Genomic DNA, 10615 nt, shown 5'->3' with positions numbered 1-10615 from the left:
TATGATAGGTGTGCGCGTAATCGAAGATAGTGGAAACAAGTTGATTTTGGCAATGATACGAGTTTCAATAGCACTTGTTATGGTTTCATCCTAGTAACGCTGCACTTGTAAACATAAAATAGAGGTCCTGTACACTGTGCAAAAATATGCCACAGGTGGAAAATAGCATCTACCTGAGCCATCTTTCATACGCACTCACTTATTTCATCCATCGTAAAGCACTTTTAATTATTTTACACTAGTAACCTTACACTTGTAAACCTAAAATATAGGTGTATTGCTTTGTATTTAATTCTGATGCCTGCAAAAATTTGCTCCTTATAAACATTTTTTTTTTATGCAAAGTATTGAATCTTGCTTGTAAATCTTCCAAAATAGAATGCACCAAAACAAAACCTGCACCCGTTAGTAACGTGGTAAGTGTTATGATTTGACCTGTTAAAAATAATCTATTATTTTGTGCTAAGCAAAGGTTTTGCTGCTCCTAGTCTGTGCGCTTTAAATACCATTCTTGCTTTACCTTCAGTGTGAGCGGTCCCGAGTTCGATTCCCGGTGGGGGCAATCGATCGAAAAACTGTAAAAAGCTTTTTCATGCGAACCGTCCTGAATGAGGTTTCCTTATTCACACTAGGCAAACGCCGGGGTGGTACCTAACATAGATCCTAGGCCTCTTCCTTTCTTCCTCAATTCTTTATTTCTACTCTTTCAGTGTGCTCGCCGAGAGACGTTATCCCTCAAAAACGTGACGGGCTAACATGCCCTTTGATGCCGAAAGCCCAGAAATCTAAATCCTAAATCTAAATTCTCGCTTTTAGTAGCTACTTAACCCTTTATGGACGGAATTATTTTCCTGTTGAAGAAAAAAATTGTTTTCGGTATCAAGCTGTGATCCACACGGAAGACGCCAGGCTTCGCTACTTGTCAAATATAATCCTCGAAACGTAATGGATATGAAACGTTCGTCGTTTCGAATAAAAACAATGCTCGGGCTTGCAATACAACAATGCGTTGAAACGTTACAAATTTGTTTTCGTCGTCCATATCGGGTTAATACAAGTTGGTTAGTGCTTTTTGTAGCTATTTACTGTTAGCTTTTATGGCACTACGCTGTACTTGTACCGATAACAGGTAAGCCTTTTAAAGTAAATGTGCATCCAGTAATGCAAGTCCGCCCTTCTGCAAGAGTAAAACTGCCGTTGAAAGACATGGATACATTACTAATAATACTCCAACTGACCAAAGCAGTATATATATTTTAAAATTATACGTTTGTGTTATAGTTTCAGCTATGTGACATAGCCTTCCTCATTATAATGGATACATAGATAATATAGATAATGGTTACATTATGATTTTAAGTATGTGTACCTAAACTGGGACTGCACGGTTTCCATTTACTAATGACTATCCCACTAAAGAACTTGTCAATTTTTCGAGATAATGTTAATTAAAACATCATATTATTTTTTCATTATTTAATGATTTTTAATACTTGTATAGTGTAAGTTTATAATAGACTGTGATGAAAATGGCAATTTTATGGTAAAAAAAGAGTTGGCTATATATGAAAATAGATTAATACGAATCGTATTAATCTATTTTCATATATAGCCAACTACGATATTCATTTCCACTGATGGAACATTTTTGCAAAATGAAGGTAAGCAGTATTTTATGTTAACAAGTGGTTATGCTGAGTGACTCCATATGAAAGATGACTGTGTAATATATTAATTTTACCAGCGGAGTCTTTCTCTATAATATAGGAAAGTATATTTTATGTTTACAAGTTTAGAGTTATTACTGTGGAACCATGACAAGTGCTTAAACATACACAAAGAGTCTCTACTGAAAATTCTATCATCAAAGTATACGTATACTATGCTTCTAAATACTGTTTTCTTAATATGAATTCCCTTATCCAACACCATTTTCTTTTCTTTTTTCTTGTCACTGCTATTTAATTTCGTCCCTTAATTCTTCTGCTATAACACCGCAAATTGTACCAATTACTTTTTGCTTGGACATCTTTAAAATTGCCAGTCGATTTCGAATCGAGCAGAGGAGAGCGAGTCGACAAGAAGCATTCAATTTCGGTTGAAACAATTGAAAACATCCATCGATGTGATTCGGCCTAGTCGCTTCGATTTAGTCGCAAATGGAGCGAGTCGATTTAGCCGTGCGACTAAATCGACCAAGTGTAAACGCCCCATTAAGATGGATCACCACCCGGAAGTGAGTACATATTTTAGCTCATTGCCTTAACTAAATACTTCGCAATAAAACGTTACATATTATAAATATTGTACTATAAGATAGAGTAATGTTTCAGCTACAGCACAAGACACTGATTCATTTGGTTGTGTTTCCTCATATCGAAAAATTTAACAAATAAAAGAAAATATTTAATTCGTTTTACAATGAGCACACAAAATGGCACTTGCTGTAAGATCTTACTAGAAGTGCTCAGTTTTACGAAATGTTTATTTGTATTTGTAAAGTATTTTAAAGTAATGATCTTGTTACGAAATAGATATATTGTTGACCGTTTTTCGTGTCATGTTTCATATTTTATTTAAATATTAATTTACATTTAAGGAAATAGATTTTGATAAGAAACTTGCGCAGAACGTCATAATGCGTTGTTGCCAAATTTGTACGTTTACTGTAGTAATCACATAAGAAAATTCCTGGATTTTAGCGTCGAAGATCGAGATGAGGAATTGCGGTAAGGGTAGAAAACTAATTTCTCTAGTAAGCATCCAAGTAGAATTCCATGATTACTTCCTTTATTATCTGGCATCAGTAAACACTCGACACTATCTGGCAACGCCACACTATTTAAGCAGCGTTTACATACCATGGGGAACACCTAGTGATCCACCTTCAAGTGCAGGTATAAGAGTTTATTGTAATCTTGTTCGTGCCATGTGATCAGCCCTTCATACTTTAAAATACATTGTTGTTTCTGTGGATCGTGATGGCGTTTTGTTAATTGCTATTTACTTCTTTATCCATTTTTTTGCTAACTTGCTTCACTTTCAAAGATTTCTGTATAAGGTATGATCAAACAATCAAGCTGTCGAATTTCCCTATTCTTTTAGTAACATAGGTCTTTGCTGTTGCATATAGAGATCACGTCAAAAAATCTAATGTGCACAAATTGAGAATATATTAGAGAAAATATAAATGAGTTATATTTTTTGTCTCTTGCTTCCTTGTAATAAATCCTTCAAAGATAAAAATGTTTGCAGTAGCCTATTTTATCCTTGTTTTACTTTACCTACTTATTATGTATTTTATGTTATTAACGAAAGGTAGAATATAATCTGTTAGTCTGTGTTGTTTGAACCTTCTTTTATTTCTATGCATTCATGTGTATTCTTGAGGAGAGAGGAGGTAAAGCTGTCTCGAACTTCATCGACTACACAGTATACACCGTTATTATTGTTTTAAAAAAATTGGAAGCAGAGGTAGTGTGTCTTCCACGCGAAATTCGGTAGATCGAGCATATAGGTATGAGCTCCCGCAGCCCATCCTAAGTCCTGCATTTCTTCAGTTCCACCAGGCGAACGCCGGAATTGTACCTTCTATAAGGCCAAGTCAGCTTTTTCCACATCCTTGTCCCCCCCCCCTATTTCGGTTTGAGCCTTAGCAAACTAGAGAGTATAAAAATTGAAACTTAATTGTCAAAAAAATCTACCTTGCCCAGTTCTCATTTTCATTGTCCGCCCACCCAGCAACTAGGTCCGCCTCTTTCCGCCCACCCCATCAAGTGTTTCTGTCGCCGTCACTGGTTAGCAATTCAAAATCTAGGCGTATTTAGCGTAAAAAAAAGCTTATTTCTGAAGGCCATCTAGCCTATTTTCTTCAGAGGTTGTTGGCAACACTGATCCATAGTCTCTGTACCAACTAACCAGCTAGCCGTTAGGGCGAGTGCCTCGTGTGTGGTGATGCTCTGTGAGGAAGAGAGTTGAGTGGGATCTCCTATACACCTACGCTACAATTACACTTTCTTCTACATTTACACGTACATACATCCCCTTCTTTTTTCTACTCTTTGTTCTTTTTTTCATTTTACACTTCCCACTTTCAGGGGCGGATTAAAGGAGGGGGGCGATCGCCCCCCCTCCAAGAGCCCTCAAAAATGTTAAAATTACACACACTGCCGCTCGTAGCGTACCGTCACACGAACGAAAGTTTGGGATCATTCTTGCATTATGTCAAAAGAGGATTCATTCTTTAAATTCTATTTAAAAATAGTCTCCGTTTAGCATGCCGCGTTTACGCTAACGATAATTCGAGTCATAATATCAGATAAATCTCAGGAAGAAGGACGATGTTACTTGAGGCCGAAACATCTGGAAAACTATCCATGGCTGGCTCTTTCCCATAAGGAGACGGATCTTTTTTGTAAATATTGCTCACTTTTTGCAACGGGTATTTTTTTGGGGGGAGGGGGCTATCGAAGAAACGTGCCTCTCCAAACTCTTGAGATTAAACCTTTGAAGAAATTCGCTACTTTCTACGGTATTTTAGAAACTCACAACAAGGCACAATATCACATTAACGCTCTTGAGGTCGGAAAAGCGTTTCTGAAAAACTACTGGGAACCAGTGAAATCAGTCGAGAATCAAGTCAACTCGTCAAGAAGACAAGTCATCCCAAAACGCGACAAACTGAAATTAATGTTGGGAAATGTGATTTTCCTTGGAAGGCAAGGCGTTGCTTTTCAAGGCCACACGGACAAGGTGAGGATTTTAAGACAAATTGCACTCAAATTATGTCAAATATTGTATAGTCATAAAAACAATAGGGAGGCCCACATGAGATTTGGGGGGCGGCCCCCCAGGATCTGCGCCCTTAAACAGGGACGGTGCGTGTGCGGATAATTGGACCTCAGATGGTGACAGTGCAGAAACTAAGTTCAACGAGGGCAATTTTCGAGAATTGCTCAAATTTAGAATGGCTTGTAGTGACGACCTCTTAAAGAATCACTGGAAGAAAGCATCGAAAAGGACCATTTTTGACAATAAAACCACACAAAATGCCCTCATTAAGGGTTGGGGATGAGAAATCACGTCTGCAAAATTGTCAATCGAGTGAGAGGGGGTAAGTTTTATTCTATTATGTTTGATGAGACTACGGTCGTTTCGCACACATCTCAGCTGTCTTTGGTTCTAAGGTACGACCACATGGGTGAAATAAGAGAAGACTGCTTCGGTTTCATTGATCCTCGATCAGCAGAGCTGAAAAGTGAGGACATTGGTTCGAGCTCGGAATTCGAAGACGCAGAACCGCCCGAACTCTCACTGACTGGAGGCAAAATTGGAGAAATTGTTCTATCTTTGCTACGAGACTTCTCACTCGACCCAAAAAACTGCATTGGTATTGGTACAGATGGTTGCGCCGTCACGACCTCTCAAAGTCGCGGGGCAGTGCAGGAGATCCAGAAGGAGGCTTCAAACGCTCTGCACTGTTCATATTGCAGTCACAGCCTCAACTTGTCCATCTTCAGGTCGTTGTCAGTACAGTGCATGAGGAACTGTCTGGGAACAACGAAAGAGATCTTTGCGTTTTTCACCGCATCGTCAAAACGTAATACTGTCCTTAAGCTTACGGTTAGTGGCCAATTGGAGACATTGTGTGAAACGAGCTGGGTTGAACGGAGCGATGCGGTGTTACAATTTCAGGTAAAATTTCAATAAATAAGTGAGGTTCTACAGTGTGTTCCAAGTAGTCCGAGTTAGATACAGCAGCCAAAGCATGGGCACTTTCTTCTGCCATGCACGACAGCGAGTTTATCGTAACTATTACGTGTCTTCAGGGTGTTCTCACGATAACCCTCCCCTCGACTTTTGCAGAAGACAAATTTAGACATGAACGCAACGTCAGATGCCATTCAGGACACTATCGCAGCATTAAACAAGAAGCGTTCAAACAGCAAAGAAGAATTCGAGGCAATTTTCGAAGCAATATCCAGAATGGCTGCCAGTGTCGACGTGCAGATTCGAACTCCTCATCTCACCCAAAGACAACACATCATACGAACTTCAGGGCAGATGACACGACATCTTACTACTGAAGAACTGTCTACATTCCGTTGATAGAGTCGGTTTAGACGACCTCAAAACTCGTCTTGCGCAGGAAGTTTTAAATGTATACGGACTCAACATTCTATTGCCAACACGCGCAACTGACTAAACTCTGACCAACAACTTCCGCATTCTAGCAGAAACATTTTACAAAACTATCGGAACTCAAGAAAAAATGCTGTTTTCCCTCTTTAGTTCTGAATTTGCAATCTGCACTTCTAAATGGAAGAGAATTAAAGAAAGAGGTGGGACTCTATCACGGATTGCGTTGGAGGCCTTGACCACCAGCGACGAAGATCTTCACGTGACTATTCGAAAACTGCACGCATACTTGTAACTCTGTGGTACGGACTCCACGTTAATCAATAGGTCTCATATAGCCTCGCTGCTGAAAAGGACGTTTAACTTAACATCAACTAAGTTTCTAATCCTGCATTCGAGCGTGGCCAGTGCAGAACGATCTTAATCCACATTGCGCCGACTGAAAACGTGGTTGCGATCTCGTTCTGGCGAAAAGCGGCTGAATGGATTAGCACTTTTAGGGACATTGTCGTAGATCGCGACAATATTATATCGACAAATACGCTTTGTGTGGTATTCGCCGAAAAGCGTGTTTTGCGTTGTAACTTGTAAGTTCTTTTGTCCTTTTGTTTAATTCATTTTACTAAAATACAGAAACATGAGCGTTCTAAAATATGTTTAACCTGATATTTTTTCTAGCGAAATATTTAGTAAAGCATAGCCACGACCAGGGCTGTAGACAGAATACCTTTTCGGGGAGGGGGCATTGTGGTGAAAATTCCGTAGCAATTATATCTTTCACCCTCTTTTCCTGAATCCCTTTTACCTTTCTTTTTTTGGGGGGGACTTCGGGGAACATATCCCGCTCTACAATAAAGAGCCCCCCCTAAGACGTTTGGTTTAATCCGCCAATGCCCACTTTCCTCTAACTTTTTGCCCTGTTCAACTTGGCTTTCAGCCCTCTTTCACTATCTAAACTTCTCTCCCGATTTTGACCTTTTTCCCGATTTTGTCCCTTCTTCCCAATTATGACCTGTATTTTATTCAATTTTGTTTCTGGATCATAAATCCTCCGTGTGAGGTACACATTTGACAATTTTGTATTCGTAGCACACATAACTATCGATTTGGTGCATCTACCTATATGACCGGTAATGGTCTACGACAAGACAAGAAGACAACTAACCAGCCACTAGGCAGCACCGGATTATACGAGGACTCTGGATAGGTAGTGGAATTTCTGTAAGTTTAAGAAAAATTTTAATTTCTTCGTAGTTTAATAAGCAGTCAGAAAATAGAACTTTATCGCAGTATAGAGGAGCTTAATACGTACGTGCAAAATCATATGTAGATTTTGTTAGCTGTGTATAGAATAATAATTTTTCGATAGGCCTAACCAAATGTCATTAACTAGCTATTGTAAAATGTGGAATTTATAACAAGTATATATTCACATTTCAGTGTTTAAGCGAATGCAGATTTTTGGGTATTTGCTGCAGTTGAACGTACTACTGTTTAAGGATTGTTAAGTGGACGTAATTATGTAAATTGGAGCTCTAACTAGTTTAAAGATTTTGACAAGGTTCGAGGCTACAATGGCGGACAGATAGTATAGTTTTTTGAAGTTGATTCTTGATTATTATTATTATTATTATTATTATTATTATTATTATTATTATTATTATTATTATTATTATTATTATGGTTATAGTTAAGGAGAAGAACTTTACGGTTACGGATGGAGTAGAAACGCCATACTTTCAGGAATTATTCATTGATTATCTAGGATGTTAAAAAGTAGGTAATAGACTGAGTTCTTGCCCTTGTACTTAGGGTGTTTAGGTAGTGCAACAGTAAGATGTATCCTCGTGCACGGGAGATGAGAAGTAGCTGTTCTTAACTATTACCATTATTATTATTAATGACGTGTTCAGTCTTTACAAACATTATATTATGCAAGGAATAGAGTGAACAACAGTTAAGAGCGAGAATTCGTTAAGCTAATTGGAAGGAGTAACAATTAGCTAAGGAAGAATCTTCCAGAAGATAGAAAAAATATTTTAATAATTACAATTAAGCCTACCTTTTATTGTAAACCTTTACTCATAGACCATGTATATTTAACCCTCCGTTGGTAACCTATATTATACACCGGTGGATGTTACTTTTCAGGAAAGATCTTAGTGGATGGTAATCGGAAGTGTCCGAACAGTCATATCCTCTTACTAGTGACACTGTAACTTATGTCCAACGACGTTGCCATAGTTTTGGTCCGCGTTATACAATGATTAATGACTTACACATGTGAGATCTATCTATCTTTCTATATAGTGAAGAGGAAATGAACAAACATTGACCAACTTGCCTGCATATATGGGTCGTTCCTTCTGTTGATAGCAGGTTGAAAGTGTCAAATAACAAAGCAACATCAAGCACTCGGAGTTTCCAAACTACTATTTTTTTTTTCGCCAAAACATTTAAGACATTCCCATTCTTATGTGACGGAGATCAGCTTTTTCTCACCCCCTGTTCTCGCCGAGAGCTGTCGCCCAGTTCGAATTTTGTTGGTAACACCAAATTTCGGAGAAAATATCTGTTTCACTACCATGTAGTGGGAGGAGAAGGCTAATAGGTCAATTTTCTATACCACCCACTACGGCTTTTAAGATTCTTCCTAAAGAGTAACATGGGGTTACTAATAACCCAAGCACTATATGTGCATGTTCTGTTAACATGAAGTATAAGTGCAATAACACAAAAAGCTGTTCTTGTCGTTCTTGGTGGACCAAGTGAATCAGGCTTTACCTTTTTACAATATTGCATGTATGATGGATGAACTCAGAAGAAATAGGTTTTTCAAAGTTAAGATCGGATACGGTCACAACTGCAATTATACATAAAATGTTCATTGATTTTATTAAAGAAGTTTACGAACACGAATGGTAACAGTTGTGGCCAGTCACCACTTATAATAATAAGACACTTATAATACACGTAGAAAAGGTTATGTGATCGCAGAACACATACACGCTAATAAACACTGTTGTTTCCAAAGTTTACATGAAGCAACACAAATCTGAGAATAATGTTTCTAGTATTAAAGAACAGAATAATCCGAGATGGGGTTACGCGTCACCCCTGTTTCCAACAGAGGGTTAATGCAATTATTATAGGTGTACTTATATAGATTTTTTAAAAAGTATAATGTACCTAGGACTCAAATAGGTGAAGTGTAAAAGTAATAAAGCTCTGTTATTACTTAAAGACAATTGTTTAAAATAAGGCTTGACTGTTGAAAAGATAAGTTCATCCAAGTTGCATAGATAAAAGTACAAGTTCAACTCAATATAACGAATAAGTATTAACATACTCGGTGCTATTGCTAAAATCATTGATGTCTGCATCATTACCATTTTAAAATACCTCAATTGAGATACAAGGAAAGGAAAGTTGGGTTCTCAAGCAGTTATATAAGCAATATAAAATACTGTAATATTAGATACGGCTTAAGTTTAGAGTTGCCCCTCCAGTCCAGAGTTGCCCTTGGACTTTACAACATACAAAAAACAGTACTTAAAATATTAAAAATTGTTACATTACACTTAACTTCAGTACTCCGTGGGCTTCACAAAAAATTAAAAGGGTTTCTTCATTATTTTTGCGCATCCGTTACACCTGTACGCCATATTCGCCATATTTTACAACTACCATGCTGCTGAAACCTTCCGTGAATGCTTCCGCATCCGGCAAATAGTACTTACTTCCACATATCTTTTCTCGTATTAAACATAACTCTCCTGCCGAACTTACATTCCTAAACATCAAATAAAAACTTTAAATTATCATTTCTTACCTCATTTCTCCTGTAAATTTTCCTGATTTTTATAAAAAGCGGAGGGGTAACTCTAAACTTAACCCTTAGATACTGCTGTTCCTCGCGTTGAAACGGGTTTCATGCGCCAATGTAAAATTCTCTTGATGCAGGGTAAATTGAGAACAGCAGTAAATTCACACGTACGCTACATTAGAAAGAAGAGCAATATCTTGACACAAAATTACCCAGCGGTTGATAGATATGTTTATTATTCATAATAGTCTCCACCTAATGTGTTCTTTCATTTGAATGAAATATAGCAAATTGAAAAGCTTGATAGTAAGGTAGTAAGACTTTTAACGCTGGTAGATCTTTATCCGATACCAACTAACGAATTTTACCCGCATTTTGTGTAGATTGAGAATGAAGCAAAAAGTGATTCAGGGTAAAATTCTATAACTTACACGGAGGACGACTAAAATTATGGATAGAGGGCTTACCACTGGCGCATGGCTCACAAAGTTCGATTACTTTCGCCAAGTGGACTTTGTGGCGGACTGTGTAGTGTTTTCCTCGGGGTTCCTCCATTATTATCCACATTAGTCTCCCTTAGACTCGGTGCACAGTGGTGTTAAACTGAAAGAAAAGTTACGGCTGATATTTTGTATCTCCCCCAATCTAAGT

General features: G+C 37.9%; 1 protein-coding gene across 1 annotated transcript in view; it reads left to right on the top strand.

Moving 5' to 3' along the window:
• The first annotated feature begins 7228 nt into the window (after positions 1-7228).
• Positions 7229-10615, top strand: part of LOC145661624 (polyubiquitin-C-like) — a 65658-nt gene continuing 62271 nt past the window's right edge. Inside the window, exon 1 of the mRNA XM_081726944.1 lies at positions 7229-7359. The gene's annotated coding sequence lies outside the window, so the exon portion shown is untranslated. The remainder of the gene's footprint in view (positions 7360-10615) is intronic.

Source organism: Thermobia domestica, chromosome 1 (genome assembly GCF_964235325.1).
Source record: "Thermobia domestica chromosome 1, izTheDome1.hap1.1, whole genome shotgun sequence".
In the NCBI taxonomy this organism is placed as follows: domain Eukaryota; kingdom Metazoa; phylum Arthropoda; class Insecta; order Zygentoma; family Lepismatidae; genus Thermobia; species Thermobia domestica.
Note: the sequence above shows the minus strand (reverse complement) of the source record. Positions and strands in the feature narration are given on the sequence as shown.